Genomic DNA, 19,284 nt, shown 5'->3' on the forward strand with positions numbered 1-19,284 from the left:
CTGCATCAAAGTTACTGAGAATCCATGATAAAAATACAGACGATGGAGACAAATCAAATATGCTTTCTTTGGTGGGGGCTGGAGGAAAATACAGCTCCTTGTCAATACAAAACCTATAGTCTTTGTGGGGTTGGGCAAGGGACGAAGGCGTGTTCAAGCAAGAACTCCTCAAAATTATCAAATAAGAGATAAAATTATTTGAAGATGAAATTTAGAGGAAAGTATTTAGGGTTAGATCTCAAGTATCTCATCATTCTTCTGACTAGTCAGAAAATCACCAGTGAGAGCTTTTACATCAGCAAGAAAAGCTTGCACTAAAATATGTCTGCAACTCAACAATGTCACTAACTCTTTTTTTAACTAGCACATTTTTTAAAAGAGCAAATAATATTTTTACTTTCAACTTCCATAATTAATTGCATTTCCCTAATTTGTGTGCTATTTAGTTTATAGTTTGAATATTTGTCTTAGTGACTTTTTTCTGCCCCTCATTTACATTATAGTTATAAAGTTTACCTTTTGTAAATTTGTCCTGATGTTTGTAATATATTTACATGCTTTTAAATCTATATATTTAAATTTATTTATTTATTATTATTATTATTTTACATTCTAAGATGTTGATGTGGAGCAGTGGGAAGGGGTGGGGGCAGGAAGGTAGGGAAACGGAGATGGGGTGGAGGGGCAGGGCTGGCCCAGGGGCGAACCCATGGCCAGCCTCTTTGCTGGCCTGGTTGCAGAGGGTGGGGGTTGTGGCTGAGGCCTGCCCAGCTTGGACTTCAGCATGAAGTCCGGGGGTTTCTAGTGGTAGCTCAGTTGTCACTGTGCTGGATGCGAATGTTGGGGGCGGGGCTGAGACCCTCAACCCCTCCAACCCTAGCTCGGGAGCCAGGGGGGCTGATATACTTTTATATTTAAAGTTCACTAAATAATTTAGTTTCTTTGAGCTTTTTATTTTATAGATTTCATGTACTTTCAGAATAAAATACTGATAGTATGTAAAATAAAAACGGAAATAACAGAATTGTTTTCTTGCTGCAGCCCTGTAATCACAAAGATGAAGTTAGTCAAAATGAGATTAACATGAAAATGGGAAGGCCAATGTACCAAGACCCAAAAGAGGTCAGTAGCCCAAATTCGCAGGGGTAAAGGAGTCTGGCTTTTCTCTCACTTGAGGCTGGTACCTGTCCTGCTCCATGTTAGCGGGACACAGAACCCTCTGGTAGACAGTAAGCAGGTATTAGCATCAGGAGAGATGTCAGAGTTATTGATCAGGGAGTTGGGACAGAGTAATGTCAGCCACAATGAATATTCCACTGTGGGCTTCTGAGGGAACAGCCTACAAGGAGCAGGAGATTATTGTCTGAGGTATATGGAATTGAGGGAAGCCAGGGACCTACTACACCTAAATTGTAGAATTGCTTTAAGGAAAAATATTAGGGAATCTCTAAAGGACTCCACATTATGCATATGGGATTATTATAAGAGGTATCATAACGTAGTGCTGCATGGCTGTGGAACTTGGTGCAAATTATTTCATTTCACTGTGACTCAGTTTCCTTACCTGTGAAATGGTGTTAAGGACAGTGCACATTTAACGCACACAGTGGTTGAGAGAATTCAGTGATTAGTATCTGTAAAGGATTTAGAATAATCCCTAGTACATGGTGAGACTGCAGGATGCTATGTGCCTCTGAAGCAAAGTGATTATCAGTATTCTTGTTTTGAACATAAGACCTTCCCAGTACATCCCAAAGTGAGAGAGTGGCAAACTGGAAATTTAGAAAACTATAGCATTTAACTTACATTTCAAATACAAAAGTTTCCAGATACAATACAAAATGTCAATTGCACATGTTAATTTATGAAAGTATAATAAAAACATACCACTACCCTAGTATTTAATTATTAGCAGCTAAAGTACTAAAATAAAGTGTTATTAAAGAAACAGAAAAGTAAATCTTTTCTTTAATGATTTTGTGTGAAACTTGGTGTGTGTTTAGCAGAGTGAACTTCCAGTTTCATATAGAACTGTTAATAACCACAGCAGGTGGACTGAAAGTAAAATGAGAAGTTTCAGGTGACTTAGCCTGGTGGAGGGTGCTAAGAGCCGATGTCTAGGTGGGATGGAGGGGAGGTTGGGTGCCATCAATAAACTCACCGATTCACCCAGGGAATTCAACATTTGGAAGAGACAGACAGAGGGGGTGGGGGAGGAGCTACAGTGGGGAAGAGAATTGTGTGGGGGTTATAGGGAGAAGGGAAACTCAGGAGAACTAAATTTTCAACCACAGTTGAGGTTTTCAAGAGATAAAAGGATATCAAGAGAGAATGCCTGAAATTGACAAATCAAGAAATAGCAACCGAAGTGTGTTATTTAGAAATATGGAGTTAAATAACAGAAAAAAAGATTAAAATAATGAAAGTCTCCAGGTGGTGGGTGTATGGGAAGTAGCGAATTGCTATTCTTCAATGGGAGTTGTAGTATTATTTGTTTTAAATGCATTACATGAATGCATTTCTTGAAAAATTTAAAGCAAATAGAATGTACTCGTTTAAACAGTAGTTCTTATTATGATCTATTCGATAATAGCAAAGATATGATCAAGATGGAAAAGGTTAGTAATGAGATTTTTCTTAAAGCAGACAATTACTCAATAAGTGTACCTTATCTGTGTTTTACAATTAAAAACATTGTTCCCTAAAACAGGCTCAAAGGTATGTTCCAAGTATGTAAGGATCTGAGCCCCCAAGTCAAGCTCCCTGTCACTTTAGTTGTGTCTACAACCAAAGTGCAAGATCTGGAGCAGCTGTGTCCTTGTCCTCTAGCACCTGCAGGGGTGTGAGGGGAGGGAGAAAGGGAGAGATGACACTCCTAATTCAGGGGTTCTCAAGCTTCAGCATGTATCAGAATCACCTGGAGGGCTTGTGAAAACAGAGTGCTGGCCCCACCCTCAGAGTTTCTGATTTAGTGGGTCTGGGGTGGAGCCTGAGACTTGGCATTTCTAACAAGTTCCCAGGTGATGCTGATGCTGCTGGTTCTGGGACCCCACTTTGAGAACCATTGGCCCCACATATTGTGATCAAGTTTATAGCAAGGGCAGGCTCAGCAAACAGGCTGAAGGAAGAGTCCTCTTCCTGGAAAGGTGTTTGAATAAGCTTTGGGCTGGGAGGGGAGGGACAGAGAAAGGAATCTAGGTGCCCTATATATTTTCTAAAGCTGGCATTGTAATGTCTTTTAATAATTTCCCCAGCTCAGCCCAACAATCTCAACTTTAAAGAAGTGTCTGGTGCTCACAATTCTAATAATATGTGCCCAGAATAGAGCCCACCGATGCAAGTCTGAAAAATAGATTCAATTATCCTTCACCACTATTGAACCTAAGCAATGTCATTAGAGATAGAGAGAGAGGCTGAGCGAAACACACATACATTGTGTCAGGTATCTAAGAAGAAAGAGAATAGGTATAAAGAAGCTGAGCTAACCTGGAAGAGACTGAACAAGGAGATGACGCCTTCTTTTAAAAAATGACCAGGTCATATAACATTGGTCAGTATTTTTAATGCACATATTAATTTGCTTCATCAGCCAAGACTTTCTGTTTCACAAGGGTTTATTGAGATCAGAATTGCAAATATAAACTTAAAGGTATGTCATGGTTGGGGCATCCTGGATGTAGGGGTTAATTTGGGCAGTTAGCACACAAAGGCAGGGAAATAGAAAGAAGTCCTAAGTTCAAGACCTGGCTCTTTAAGGGAGAAGGCTAGCATTTGACAAGCAGACATTTAGGTTAGCTGGGTGTGACCCTGAACAGTTAAAATCTCAGAGCCTCAGTGATCTTATCTTCCAAATGAAGATGATAGTGGTACATACTTCATGGTTTTATTGTAAGATTTAGCATAGTATCTGCCACATGGCATTGTGCTGAAAGGATGGGAGATATGACCGTAGACAAAAACAAGCTCTTCAAAGTCAGAGGAGGGTTCACAGCTGGGCTGTCACTTAGAGGCTCCCTTGGGCGAGTTATCGAAGCTTTCTAAGGCATAAGTAATTGTGTGAAAATAAAGACAATAATATATAATCTTTTAGGATTACTCCAAGGATTAAATGAAAACATGTTAGTATACATATTCCTTGGCAATATTAAGCACCATGAAATGAAATTATCACTACATATGTGAAACCTAACCCTCAGTGATATTAGTTTTCCTCATCTGTAAAAATGGAACAAGTATCTACCCTACCTCTTTCAAGTTTGGTTTGAGGCTAAAATAAGATAATGAATATAAAAGTAACTTCTACTCATTTATTCAGCAAATATTTATTGTGCTTCTTTTGTGTGCCAGGACTTTTCTAAGTGCCAAGAATTTACTTGTAAACAAAAAGGTATAAAATTCCTGTCTTCAAAGAGCTTATACTTTTCTCACTAGAGTAGTGGAGGGAAAAAAAATGAATAAAGAAAGAAAGAAAGGATGAATGTCAGGCGATGAAAATATTTTAGAGAAAAGTAAAGCCAGATACAGAGGATGAGGCTGGGGTGGGGAGGCTGTGCTGTTTTGTATAAGGTGGCCAAGGAAGAAATAGACAATAAGTGGCATTTGAGTAGAGACCTGAAGGAGAGGAGGAGTAAGCCATGCAGATGTCTGGAGGATGGTCTGGTGGAGGGACAGTCAGTGCAATACCCCCAGATGGGAGTGTGTTGGGTGTGTTTAAGGAGCCACAAGGAACGCAGTTTGGTGAGAAAGTGTGCTGTGGATCACATGGGAATTTGTAGGCCATGTGTCACGGACTGAATGGTATCCTGCCAAATTCATATGTTGAAACCCCAACCCCTAAAGTGATGGTATTTGGAGACAGGGGCTTTAGAGAAGTTAATTAAAGGTAAATGAGGTCGTAAGAGTGACAGTCTAATCCAACAGGGTTAATGTCCTCATAGGAAAAGGAAGAGACCCCAGAGCAGACTTTCTCTCTCTTCCTGAGTGTGCACAGAGAAAATGCCATGTGAGGGCACAGTCAGGAAGACAGGCCTCACCGAGAACCAAATTTGCTGACGCTTTGATCTTGGACTCCCTGCTTTCATAATTGTGAGATATAAATGTCTGTTGTTTAAGCCACCCAGTCTGTGGTATTTTGTTATGGCAGCCCGAGCAGACTAACACACCATGTAAGATTTCAAGATGGGCTGCTGTTAGAGGGCTTTCATAAGGACAAGAAGGACATACAAAAGAGCAAATATGAAACCTAACTTTTGTGTGTAAAATATGGGAGCAAGGTTGAAAGCCAAGGAACCAATCAGGAGCTTACTGCAATAATCCAGACAAACGATGGTAGGGGACTACACCAGTGGAGAATGTGGTACGAAGTGGCTGAATTCTGAATGTAGTTTGAAGATAGAGCCAACAAAATGTGCTTGTGCATGAGATATGGAGTGTAAATAAAAAGGGGGGAGGAGGGTGAAAGGTGACTCCAAGGTTTTTGGCTGAGCACTTGGAAACCTAGAGTTGCCATTCACTAGGGAATGATGTGGAAGGAATAGCTGAGGTGCATAACCAGAATGGGATTATATCAAACTAAAAAGCTTCTGCACCGCAAAGGAAACAATCAACAGAGCAGAAGGAAAACCTACAGAATGGGAGAAAGTATTTGAAAGCTATATATCTGACAAGGGATTAATATCCAGAATACATATGGAACTCAAACAACTTAACAGTAAAAAAAACCAAATAATCCAATTAAAAAATGGGTAAAGCAGCTGAGTAGACGTTTTTCAAGTGAAGACATACAAATAGCCAACTGGTACATGAAAAAATGCTCAACATCACTAATCATCAGGGAAATGCAAATCAAAACCACATTGAGATATTTCACCCCAGTAAGACTGGCCATTATTAAAAAGACTGAGAATAACAAATGCTGACAAGGATGTGGAGAAAGGGAAACCCTCCTATACTGTTGGGGGGACTGTAAAATAGTACAGTCATTATGGAAAACAGTATGAAGTTTTCTCAGACAGCTACAGATAGAGCTACCATATGATCCAGCAATCCCACATCTAGATATATTCCCAAAGGAATGGAAATCATCAGGTTGAAGGGATACCTGCATTCCTGTGTTCATTACAGCTCTATTTACAATAGCTAATAGTTGGAACCAACCTAAATGTCCATTGATGGACAACTGGATAAAGAAAATGTGGTATATATACACAATGGAATACTACTCAGCCATAAAAAAGAATGAAATCCTGTCATTTGCAGCAACACGGATGAGCTTGGAGAGAATTGAGCAAAATAAGCCAGACACAGAAAGAGAAAGACTGTATGTCCTCACTCATAAGTGGGTGCTAAGAAAGTAGGAAGAAAGAAAGAAAGACAAGACCACAATAATACATTGAACTTTCAGAAGTAGAGAGCAAATCTATGTTTACTAGAGGTGGGAGGGGAGAGGGAGAGGGAGGTTGGGAAGATATTGGGTAAGGGGCACAAAGAATAATTACAATTTGTAATAATGAATATGCTAATAACACTGTTTTGATCATCACATGTTGTACACAGGTGATGGTAGTCAATGCTGTCCCCCCAAAATATGTATAACAATGATGTTACAATACAAAAAGGTAACAGATTGAGAAAAAGACTTTTATAAATCAAGTACTTTAAAGAAAATAAAAGAGTTTGCTTCTGGAGTTCCAAATTTTGAGTTGCCGGCAGACATCCAATGGAGATGTTTGAGGATACAGATGGAATCCTGAGTGTAGGAGAGTGGTAGGGCTGGAGGAAATGTGTGGAAATCATTAGCATATGGATGTATTTAATGAGACAGGATGATCACTTTTTTTTTTTTTTAAATGACCTGTAAGGGGATCTTAACCCTTGACTTGGTGTTGTCAGCACCACACTCTCTTAAGTGAGCTAACTGGCCATCCCTATGTAGGGATCTGAACCCATGGCCTTGGTGTTATCAGCACCACACTCTCCCAAGTGAGCTATGAGTCAACCCTAGGATGATCAAATTTCTAAAAAATAAAATGTTACATATTTGTAAGGATGTGTGTAAACTACGAGGTCTTCAATATTCTTCAATATTCAGCTTTTTTTTCTTTTTTTTTTTTAACAGCAATCTCACAGTCTTTTTCTTTTTTGGGCTATACTAATAAAACATCATGCCATTTTAAGATGGGATAAAAGGAACCACCTACTATCTGTCAATACTTTGACATATAGAGTACTTTATATTACAGGGACATCCCAGTTGTCAGTTGTCAAATGTATTGATAGGTTTTTTTAATTTAAAATTTTTAATTTTAATAAATTATTCTACACTTAATTATGTGTTGGATTCTATGCTAGTAACTGGAGAAATAATGAAAAGGATACATTCCCCAGCTTCAGTGAGTCATGTATTTTCAATGGAGTGCTGTAAGCGTAATGATAGAGATATGCACAGAAAACCACAGAATACCAGGGGAAAGGTGCCACATCCATCCTGTCGGAGCCAGCAAGGACTTCCCAGAGGAGAAAACATCTGATCTGAGTGGTAGGTATATGCAGGGTATGTGTAGGGGCAGGTGAGGATACTGGGGCTGCCTGAGCACCAGCACAGAGCTGAAAGGACAGGTTAGTATGTGTATTAAAACCACAGGCAGGTGCATGGAGGTGGGAGTAACATGGGAGGCAGGGGTTGGTAAAGACACGATGCTGGGACTTAGACAATGGCCAGGGTATGCAGGTTTTCAAACTCTATTAGGGAGCAAGGACTGGCTTCTGCCTTGGAGCGCAGGTAGAGTATGAGGAGTCATTGAATGTTTTTAATAAGGGGAGTGCTTCTGTATTAGTAGTAAGTGTCAGAGTCATCTTAGGGCAATAACCCCAAAGAACAGAAAATCTTTGTATGATGAAGGAGTCCTCACGTATACCTGCCAAAAGCAAACTCTTGGAAGGAAAGCAGTCTTCAGCGATAGGGAAATGACTAAATGAATTGTGGTGGATCTACCCAATATTAGTCCACTTACTCAATGGAACATTATTCAGTCATTTAAAATGATTGTTACTGAGAGTCTTCAGCACCATAGAAAATTGCTTATGGTATAGGTGAAACAAACCAGGCACAAAATTTGTATGTATAATCTGAAAATAGTCATATGAGATGTTATCAAAAAATGTATAATATAAAGCCTTGAAGAAATACACCCAAATGAGGGATTGTGGTTATTTTTTGGTCTTTTCTCTAATTTCTAAACTTCATGTATTATGTTTAGATTAGTTTTAAAATTAAAATTCATCAATACATAAATAATCAGGAAGGTGCTTACAAAAGCATGACATTTTGTTACTTTTCATTAATAAAAGCAATAAATCACATGTGATAACTTTATTAGAGTTAAATGAGGAGATAGAAATCAGGGTCTACATTGTTTTCTTTCTATGCAGTACACATTTTCAGCAGTACTGGATGAGGGCTGGGACCTCACGGCTGGGGCCTGTTGAGAACTGGTGTCTTCTGAAATGGCGCACAAGCCACTGCTCTTCTTCAGACCCTGCGGTGTAAACCACCCTCTCCTGGAATCCTTGCTTTGGATCTACCACAAGTATTCATCACAACTCAGCTTAGCTTTAACCTCATCTCAATAATCTGCCTTGCTGGGGTGAGTGGCCTGATGCTCAGGATTATTTCTCATTTTCTTATCCTTGGGGATCAGAGGCCCAGCTCATGCTCCTGAGGTATCTAATGAGCTAGACTTCAGAAGACACCAAGGCAGTTAGGGAAGGGGCTGGAACAATAGATGAAATTTCACCAAGTGGTAAAGGTAAGAAAGGGCAGGCCAGGTAGGAAAAATAGTGGGGAATGAGTCTGGTATATTCAGGCAACTGCCACTGGTAATCCAGTGTGACTGTAAAATAAATACAGAAAAGTGTGTGTGTGTGTGTGTGTGTACACGTGTGCATGTGTTTTGAAAGATGGGGATGGGAAAGAGAGGACTGTACAAAGGCTTGGCAGTTAGTAAAGAACTGTAAAGTCTACTTAAGGAACTTTCTCAATTCTGGTAGGCAAAGGGAAGCCATTGAAAAGTTTTAAGCAGAGGAGTGGCCTTATACTTGTAACTTGGCAGGCTATTCAGAGGGCAATGTGAAGCAGAGGTGGGAAGGAGTAGATCAGAGGTAAAGCACTTACCAGGCTCTTAAAGAAGACTAGGTGATGACCATGAACTACGGTAATGTCACCATTTCATTCAACAAACATCTCCTGAGCATGCACTGTGAGTTGGAAGTACCGAGGATATATAGCAAAAGGGATTACAGGTAAGGTCCCTGCCCTCGATTTACTTATAATGTATTAGAGAGGGAAGGAAATGTTTGAGTCTGTTTCAGAGACAGAATCCACAAGTACTTTGGATACTCCCTTCAGTGCTGCAAGGACCACCTCTACAAAGTCCTGTAGAAATCACACTGAATAGGCCTTTTTCCCACAACCTGCAACATTCATTCTTCTAATTGCAGCTGAAAGAAAGTCCCTATGAATACATTGGAAAAGGCCCTGGCATGTGAAGTTTGAAGCTCCTGGTGTGGGTGGTTCCATCAAGGAGCACAGTAGGCTGTGTGCAGAAGCATGGCAAGGGGGGAAGCAGAAGGTGACGAAAGAAGCAGCAGGTCATATGAATTTCAGGCTCAGCTCTGTGTGTTACTTGCTATGTGATTTAATGCAAGTTACTACCCTGGAGATGCAAGTTCCTCACCTGTCAGAAAAGAAGTTGAGGTAAATAATCTGAGATTCCTTAGAGTTCTAAAATGTCCTGATTCCTTTTTTTCTCTTAAAATTTCTAATTGAAGGGTATGCTTCTATTGATGTAATCTATACCTATTAACATTTTATACCTAAACGTGTTATGCTAACTTACATTTCTATAACACTTTATATGTTACCACGTGTTTTCACATATATGAGTATGATACCTCTTAACAACCACCTCCAATTCCCATTTTTGCAGGTGAGGGAACTGAGGCTAAATGAATGAGAGAGGTAACCAAGCCCACACAGCCAACCAGTGGCAAAGGAAGCCTTAAGTTAGGTTTTTAGCTCCAATGCAGGCCCTCTATCCACTTCGAAAAGCTCACTGCACTCCCCTGAGAACCTATTCCCCTGTTCTAATCAATCGTGTTTAGGATGTAACAAGTCAAATAGGATATTAGGCTAAGTTAAATGAGTTCAGCACTAAAGACTCACTAAGTCATTCACTCTTCTGAATGACTACATTTTATTGAACCTAATCTGTGAGCCTTCTGGGAGCATTACTTTCAATGGGACACCCAGAACTAGTGTCCCCAGCTAAGAGACACTGATAAATACAGACACCAGCATTAGAGTAACATTAGAGCTGTGAGTTAAACAAGAGAGGTGAAGAATCTAGGGGCACGCAAACTCTAGATGGTCTTTTTATTTCCCCTGAAAGCGCTTACAGAAAAAGACATGCTTGGCTTAAACTAAGTCTGCTGTCAGACAAAATTCCTATAGAAATCTCCTTGGGAAGAATCATCTTGCAGCAAATTGGATGCTGCTATAATGTTTGGTGCCTATATTTAAATTTGCTCCTGGCATTAGTGAATAATTAGTGTCTTCATTGCCTCATCCCTAAAACATGATGATAACAATTTCCTCTAAGTTTGTTATAAGGACAAAAGGAGCAAACTAAGGCTTGGGGGTGGAGGTGGGATGGATGGGGTGGGGTTAGCTTATTGCAGAAGAGCCGGCCAGCAGAGCTTTCTGCTTGACTCAAGTCTCTGTCTTACTCCCTTTCCCAACTTCAACCTGATGTTCTTATACATGGCTTCAGCTAAGTTCCTGGCTTCTGCATAGATGATTCCCAGTGTTCATTGGTGTAATTCTCTCCCAGTTTCCAGTTCCAGAAAAAGGTTCAGTCCACCCAGCATAATGTCTGAATAATACTTATGTCAGACTTACTTGTCTGTGATCTGTTCAGAACAGATCTTTTGCAAGTCTAGCTACTTATATTCAAGTCTTCGCTTTTGTTCTCTCATTTTCTAGCCTCCCTCCCTCTTTCCCTCCGTCCTTCCAAAAAATCTTTAGAGAGCACCTACTCAACTGTAGGCTTTGAGGCTTAGTAGAATAGCAGACAGATCACAGATTTCATCCAGAGGGGACCAGGGTCAAATCCTAGTTCAGCAATCCACCAGCTGTGTGACCTTCAGCAAACTGCTTCACCTCTCTGGTCCTCAGTTTTTTTTACTTGTAAATGTAGCTAACAATCACTCCCTCACAGGTTTGGCATCAGAGCTATCATCATTAGTGTATAGAGGTGATGCTCAGTGATTTTTTTTATTTCAGTTCTTAGAGCTAGGTGCTAGAAATAAAGATGTGGAAAAAATAAAAACCGAAACCAAAAACAAAAAGCAAAAACAAAAAACCAAACAGAAACATGGTCCCGGCACCCAGCACCACAAGAGAACATAAAGAGTGAGAGAAAAAACGTAAACAGACAAATATACCATGTTAAGTGATTTAATCAAGGATCTCCCTGTTCCCCAAAGGATACAGACATTCCCCGTAGGAGGCTGCTGGATTCTTCACCTGCTCGGAGCTGGTTCCTTAGCCTTTAGCTGCCTACTCTGATGGTGCTCACCCCAAGCAGGGGCTGGGGGGGAGGGCTGAGTTGACCAGATGCCCTAGAGCACCTCATTAGCTTTCTGGTGCCACTCTGAAATGACAAGATCCTCTACCCTAGATCTCCCCTCTATTCTAGTTCTCTGCTCAGCCTTCCTGGTCTGAGCTTATTATATATCCCCTCCCTCCCTCCAGCCCCTATCTTTTCTTATCAACCTTAGGTGTCTATTGGATCAAATTCATTTTCTCCCCAACACTAAAAATAAAAATCCTCATGTTACAACTCCAGCCGTTGCCTGGAGATAACATTCGGCTCCTCACACACAGGCAGACCTCCTCCTCCAGCTGTGCCAATTTAATCCTGTTCTGTTGCTTCATTCATTTTGAACAGGATACCTTTGGCAGGTGAGATGTTATAAACATCAGCGTGTTAAATCTTTAGTAGAAAATAATTCTCTTGGGCATTTTTTCCCATTTCATCTTGTCCTAGATGCTGTCATAATGTCTACTGATATCTCTAGACTTCCCCTTGAGTTCCTTGGCAATTCATTAATACATGCACCCATCCAACAAACTTGTCTAGAGGACCTACCATGTGCCAGACACCACTACAGCACTATGTGATGCTTGGAGACAGGTGGGGTGTGGGCAGAGGGCAGTGGGAGCAAGACAGCTATTTCTCCAACATTGGCTGTTGTTCAATGATAAATGTATGCAGGGGAGCAGGATGAGGCTTGGTCATAATTGTGGATTTCAGCTTTCACCTGATACCCTCCGCATCGTCATCTAGGAGCCATGCACCTGCCAATTACAGAGGCTTTTCTAACCAGGTTTGTGAGCTCACAATTAGTTGCCTATGTCACACTTTTGAGAATAAGATGTTCCCAGAGTCACTTCTTCTACCCGCATGGAGACCCTCTGCCTGGGAGGACAGGTGCTCTTTTGTTTGAATAGACATCTATATTATTCATTTATAACAGTTTCATTTATATGTGCTTAATTTCATCACCTGCTTGTGTCACTTTTTAAAAGTCTCTTTATTATAGCTTTTAGTTCTTTGTTGTAGTCAGCTCTATAATAGGTTCTTCTGTCAGGTTCCACCTTTTGTATTTTTTTTTTGGTTAGTTTTAAACTGGGTAAGAGAATTTTTAGCCATTCTTTCATATTTCAGTATTTTGCCCTCTTTTGGCCAGCTCTGTAATATTTTTGATATTTTTGATTTGTAATTAATTTTGAGATATACATATATATGCACACGCTTATTTTATTTTGTTTTTTTAAGTGTATTAATATTATTTTTTTACATTCTATGATATTGTTGCAGAGCAGCTGGGGGGAGGGGCAGAGGGAAAGGGGGAAGGAAATAGGATGAGAGAAGGAAGAAGGAGGAGGGATGGTGTTGAGGCCTGTGGCACCCCCCTCATTCCTGCAGGAGAGACGAGGGGGGCTTTCAGCAGTGGCTTGGTCATAGCTGGGCTGGGTGCAGATGTCAGGGGGGAGTGGCTGAAGTCCTCAACCCCTATCGCCCCAGCTCAGAAGCCCAGGGTGCTTCTTGCAGCAGCTCAGTGGTCATCACTGGGCTGGTTGTGGGTGTTGGGGCATGGCTGGGGCCCCCAGCCCTCCCCTGTCCCAGGCTTGGTAGCCCAGGGGACTTTCAGTCCTTCGAGGTTTTGTAGGTGTTCTTTGGTGATGTGAGACCTTTACTACTTAATATCAAACTTTGTCTCTGGTCTGTGGGTCTTTTGTTTTTTCTTTCAGTTCTGTGTTGGATTATTTGTTGTTCCTACCATTTAAATTCTGCACTGGAACTAATTTGTTGTCCTTTGTTTACTTCAAAAATGGGGGAACTTCGGGGGGGGGACCTGCACTTGAGCTCTGTGGTTGAGCTAAATTCATGCTTTGCTGCTGATTCCCTGGAGAAGGCTTTTTGTGCAGCTCGGGTTTTAATGGCTAACTTCATAGGTATTTCTGGGTCTCTTGAGATCTGGTACAACTGGTTGTGTGGAAACTCTGGTCTGGACCTGAGTCTTTTCAGTGAAATGCACCCCCTGCAGTTCTGTATTCCTGACCAGTCTCCACTGAGTGGTCCTGCACTGACTGGGCAGCAGATCAGCTGTCCTTGCTGTGTCCCAGTGTTCTCTTGGTGGGCCTGTCTCCCCCCACCGCCCATGCTCCAAACACTTCCCATGGGGTGGGCCATACGCTGGTCCCTTGCAAGGACTCACTGGCCTCTGAGTGGCTCCTTTTTTCAGTTGTTGTGGCTCCTTGCTCCTCTGTGGGTCCACGGGAACCCTGTTAGTGGTCTTGCTGGCCTGGGGGCCACCAAGGCCCTCTTCTCCCCTGCCACCTCCAAGCATCTTCATCCACAGGGCATAGCAGCTGCTTTTGCCAGCTCCTGCTCCATTTGCCCAGCAGCTCTAGCCTTGAAGCAGCTGGGGCTTGAAACTGTCAGAATGATTCTTTCTTTCTCTCATAGTGGCTTCTCCTGCCTTTATGAACTCTGTAGGTCTCTTCTCCTCTTCCCCTAAGCTCTAGCAGCCCTAGCTTGGCTGTCATTGCTTTTTAACAGCTGTAAATTGGTTGATTTGTGGGAGAGAGTGATGCTGGGTACTGTCTATTCTGCCATCTTGACTGGAAGCCAGTACAAATAAATTAGTTTGCCATCCCATAGAAATCCTCTTGAAAGGTCTGAATACTTCTGCTTACGTTGGGATTAGAACATACATAGAGACAACAGGTTTTGCAGTATATACATTCTCCACATACACTTATTTTAAAAGGAACAATTACATTCAATTCCTTCAACTTCAAAAAACAATTTAGGCAAAAAGTTACTATGGTAGAACCTGAATAGTATATGAATTTAAGTTTGTACTGTTTCAAGATATTTCTTTTTATTAAAAAATAAGAGTGTCCTGATTTCTCATTCCATTATGAATTCTAAAGTTCAATGTCTGTTCATAACTGGCAATTCCATAACCCAGGTGTGAGCTGCTCAGAGACTGGGGAGACAGATTCAGGCAGGTAGGCCTCACACATCTAGAGCTGCTCAGGCTTTGCTGGACTCACAGAGGTCTGAAAACAGGCAAGCTGACTCTTCATATCTCGTTTCACAACTGTGGGAATGAGGCCCTCAGAGCTAAATGGACAGACGTGGTCAGCACTGGCGGTGGCAGGACACAAACACAGGTCGTCTGATTCTAAGTTCTGTGGTTTCTTTCCCCCTCACAGTATCACCTGTGCCTTGTAAACATTGAGAATCAAGGTGTCATCAAACATCACAAGAAGGTTGAAGAGGAGGAAGGTCTGAAGAAATGGAGTGGCTAGCAGGGCCTCTCTAACACAGTCCTATTTATGGGGATAATTTCATTAACAGCCACATTCTGAATTCAAAGAGGTAAGAAACTGGAGAGAAAAAAGTTGAATGGGTGAGAGGTCATGAGAGGATTTAGGGCTAAGAGGAGCAGAAATCCTAGGGAGAGAGTGGGACATACCCTGGGCTGAAAAGCAACAATTTTGGATTAAAAGTTTATTTTTTCTGTATCATAGAAAGGGGAACAGTAGAGGGAAGGTAGAAAAGCAATGGGCCTCCTTATAAAGAAGAGAATCCCCCATTGTCAAAAGCTGTGACTCTCTGTATCAGTCAGGCTTCAACCAGAGAAGCAGAAATAAGCACTCGTAGATTATGTATATGCGTGTGTGTATAGATATACACACACTTATGTACATATACTGTATATACGTGTTTGTATGTATGTGTGGATACTCACACACACAATCTCCTAGGGGTTGGTTCTCCTATTCTAATAAATAAATGAATAAGGAATAGATATATGTAATATATATATTTGATAAATATATATGTATTGTTTATTTACTGGAGAAATTTGGCCTTATGCAATTGTGGAAACTGATTGAGCAGTCTATGAGTCTGTTGTCTCATGCCTGAGGCTGGAGCTCGAGGTCCACTGGGCAGCCATTAGGAAGGGAAGATGGACATAAATGGGGGAGACCAGGAGCAGCTCAGAACTCAAAAGCGTGAGCTGAAATCCCATGAGAACTAACCGGAACCTTGATTTTCACAGCTTCCTAGCTTGCTGATGGGAGTGACCTGCAGAAGCCAGGACCTTTGTTAAAGAGCTAGGAAGACCCATCTGGACAAGGACATGGAGGAGGTCAAGGAGGATCCAGGAAGAGGGGGAGCAGTTGCAGGCCCAGCTGCTGCTTTGTGCTCATGACGTGTCAGCAGATCAGCAGTAACATGCAAGCTATAAAATAGTGCCACTTCCCTTCCATCCCCCAAGTCTCCCAAGGATCTCCCCGTGGCCCACCTAATCAGAAACATACAAGGAGCCAAATTCTGGGTAATGTAATCCAACCTAGCCAAGCTGGCATATTACAAAGCTACCACACCATTTGGGAATGAATACTGTAGCTGGGAGAGGGTTGACTTAGATGCTCTCTAGAGGCCCAGCAGGAGCTCAGAAACCTGGCAGGCCTTCCTACTGGACTGTTCAGCAACGAGATCACTCTCCAGACAGGGAGGGCTCCCGGTGCACCCACGGATTCAGGTGCCGCCAGTGCCTTTATATCAGTAGATTTCCACTTTCTAAAAATAGCTTTAGAGTAGGGAAAATTATCCTCAGCTTCTCCCTTCCTTGTTGCCAAAGATCAATAAATTTGTCCTTTGCATTTCAAGGATTTATAATAGTATGTGTGTATTATTATAAGCAATCACAATAGCTAAAATTATAAATTGAGAATATATAATGTGCCAGACCCTTTCACATGAATCACCTTGTTTAATTCTTACAATACTCCTGTATAGAAAATGTTATTGTTACTTTAATTTTACTGATGCGAAAATTGAAGCTTAAAGAGATTAATTTGCTCAATGTCAGATAGCTATTGTATTATGTTGGAGCAGAGATTCGAATCCAAGATATTCAGCTTTGAAAAACAACACCATCACGACCACCAAAAATAACAGGTAAGGGGAATTACCATGTGGTTAAGAACATTCTCAGTGTTTTTACAATTGAGCTCCCTGGTATCTAGAATCTCCTACTTCCTTTCAAGTTGGAGGATGTGTGATTCTGCAAGAAGAAAGAAGGAAAGTAGAGGGGTAAATAGAGGAAATCCAAGAAAACAAGAACAAAGAAGGAAGCATATAGGAGACACCAAAGAGATGAACTGAAGAAGGAGAAAGAAAGGAAGGAAAGATAGCAAGAAAAAATTTTCCTGTCTTATTACTGTCTTAGCACCCAAGTGGGAAGGCATGATGTTTCACCTAGAATGGCTGTAAATGAATATAAAGATGGATCAATCAAATTAGTACAATAAATGAACAGCTAACAGCTCAGTTATGCTGTTTGAAGACTTTCAAGCAATCTAAAAAGGTAAGTGGCAAAAAACCCACAAAAGAACACCAACAAATGGGGATAGTGGCCTTAGCAATTTTTCAGAAAGTGTTCTGAGCCTTCTCAGGACAGGCCAGACTCTAGGCCACTGCAAGGTTGGCTAATGAGGACAGGCAGGCAATTCCACACGTCCACTTTCAAGGGACAGCAGCGCAGAAACCTTTGAAAGTCACTAAGTGCATGCTGGTATACAAAGCTGCGGTTGCTGAAGAAATGCAGCAGGCCACGCGTGTGTCCCTCACACCAGCCGTGGCTCCATGCTTCCGCGAGCAGCAGGTCCTCTATGTGATGTCCACCTTGGACCCCTTCTCACCCAGCAGAGGCTGCTCATTCCTCCAGGTGCAGCTCCGACAGCACTGTCCCTGTTAGCACAGTTCCAAGCATTGCTCTTTGAGGCTTATTTCTGCTCTGTGTGATAATTGCCTACCTCTCTGAGCTCCTTGAGGGAAGAAATTGTCTCCTGCACTTTTCCATGTTTCCATTACTGACATTACAAACACCCGGGGAACAGTAAAGCTCAGAGTCACTGCTCTGCTCTCTTTTCTACACGCATGCCACCCTGGCTACTTAAGCCTGGAATTCCTTCCTTTTAAAGGCTCCTCTCTTCTCTTTTTCTTCTCCATCCCTACTGACTCTGCTCTAGTTTACTTCATCATCACCTCTTTCCAGGAATAGATGGATAACCTTCAACCACCACCTCCTCCACACCTTCAATGATGCATGATTTCTTCAAGGATGCCCCTTCAAGTGTGTGATTTGCCTCCATTTGAAAGGCATAGGACTTCTTCCAATTGGAGAAGAGGCAACTCTTTAGGACTGCCCTGGAATTGAACATCCAGGCTCCAACCTCCTCCAAGGCTATGCATCACGTACTTTTTTTTTTTCAAACCATGTGAATAGTCTCTCCCTAAAGAAGTTCTCAGGGCAACACTTGTTCTTTCTTCTTTGGCTTATTGATTCACCATTCCTAATTTAAAACAGAATATACCAATAGGTGATAAGGACACCACATGCCTTTATAATATTTCCATCCTTCGAAGCTCTTTTGGGCATATTGATCTTTGTGACAATTGTGGAAGATAGATATTATTGTGCCCACTTTATAAATAATCTAACAGAGGCTGGGGGAGGGGAGATGGTGACTTGTGTAGGACCAGTTCAGAATAAAACCTTGAATTCTCAAGCCTAGGTAAAGCACACATCTGAGAAAGGCTTTTACTCCATTGCTCTGGGTGCTAACTGATTTTAAACATTTAAGTCATCACATATCAATATATTTCCAACCCCTGTCTATAGGCAGAATGCATTAGAGAGATTTATTAGACAAGCAATCTAGAAAAGATGACTGTTTTCAGAAGCTACTACTCCCTAGTTCTCCTTAGGTAGAAAACCTTAATTTGTCTTCCCAAATTCACTCCACCTCAGAGAATAGCTTTGTGGATGGAAAAGCAATAATAAAAGACCAAACTCAATCCAGCTTCAAATGATCAGCCTCTTCTCTCCATTGTGGTAAATTACTGGCTTCCCCCAGGTCTGGCAGTTACTTACATGGCTGATGAGCTCCTCTGAATAACCTGGCCAGCCTAGGGGGTGAGTGGTCCCCCACCCCAACCCCCATTCCTCCTTTAACTCTACTCATTAGAGGAAGCTGGGGCCCAAGTCAGCTTAACATGTCAATAAGTCACCAAGGCAATGCAAAAATTGACAGCTCAGGAATCCCAGCTCCCTACCTCTTCCATTACAGAAACCCTCAGAAAAAAGGTTTCTCAGCTTCCTTGCCAGGTCACTTAAATAAGTAGTGACATTTGAGTCCCTCGGAGTAATTAATTTCCTCTGTCTCCAATAGCTCCTCATATTTTTAATGAATTTTTACAAGTCTCAGATCCTCTCCAGTCCTATTGTTCCCCAAGGTCCCATAACAAATAGCTCCTACTCATATTTGCCTTGCAAACTCACATAAACAAGAAATGATAAATACATTATCTGGGCTTTTTAATGGACCATTGTTTAATTTTCTCTGCTTGTCTGGCTGGGGAAGAGATGAATATTACCTTGTGGAGAGTAAGATTTCTATTCTATTTAAGGGGGTTAGGAGTAATCTATGGCAGAAAAGCAACACTCTGTTCATCCTAATAGGCAATGCTGCTAATTAAAAGTGTTGGAAGGGACATCCATCCACGAGTCTGTGATTCATTCAGCATTATCCCCAGTAAACAAGAAATAGATACTAGAATGAATGCTTCTAAT

The sequence above is a fragment of the Cynocephalus volans genome, chromosome 8 (genome assembly GCF_027409185.1).
Source record: "Cynocephalus volans isolate mCynVol1 chromosome 8, mCynVol1.pri, whole genome shotgun sequence".
Taxonomy (NCBI): domain Eukaryota; kingdom Metazoa; phylum Chordata; class Mammalia; order Dermoptera; family Cynocephalidae; genus Cynocephalus; species Cynocephalus volans.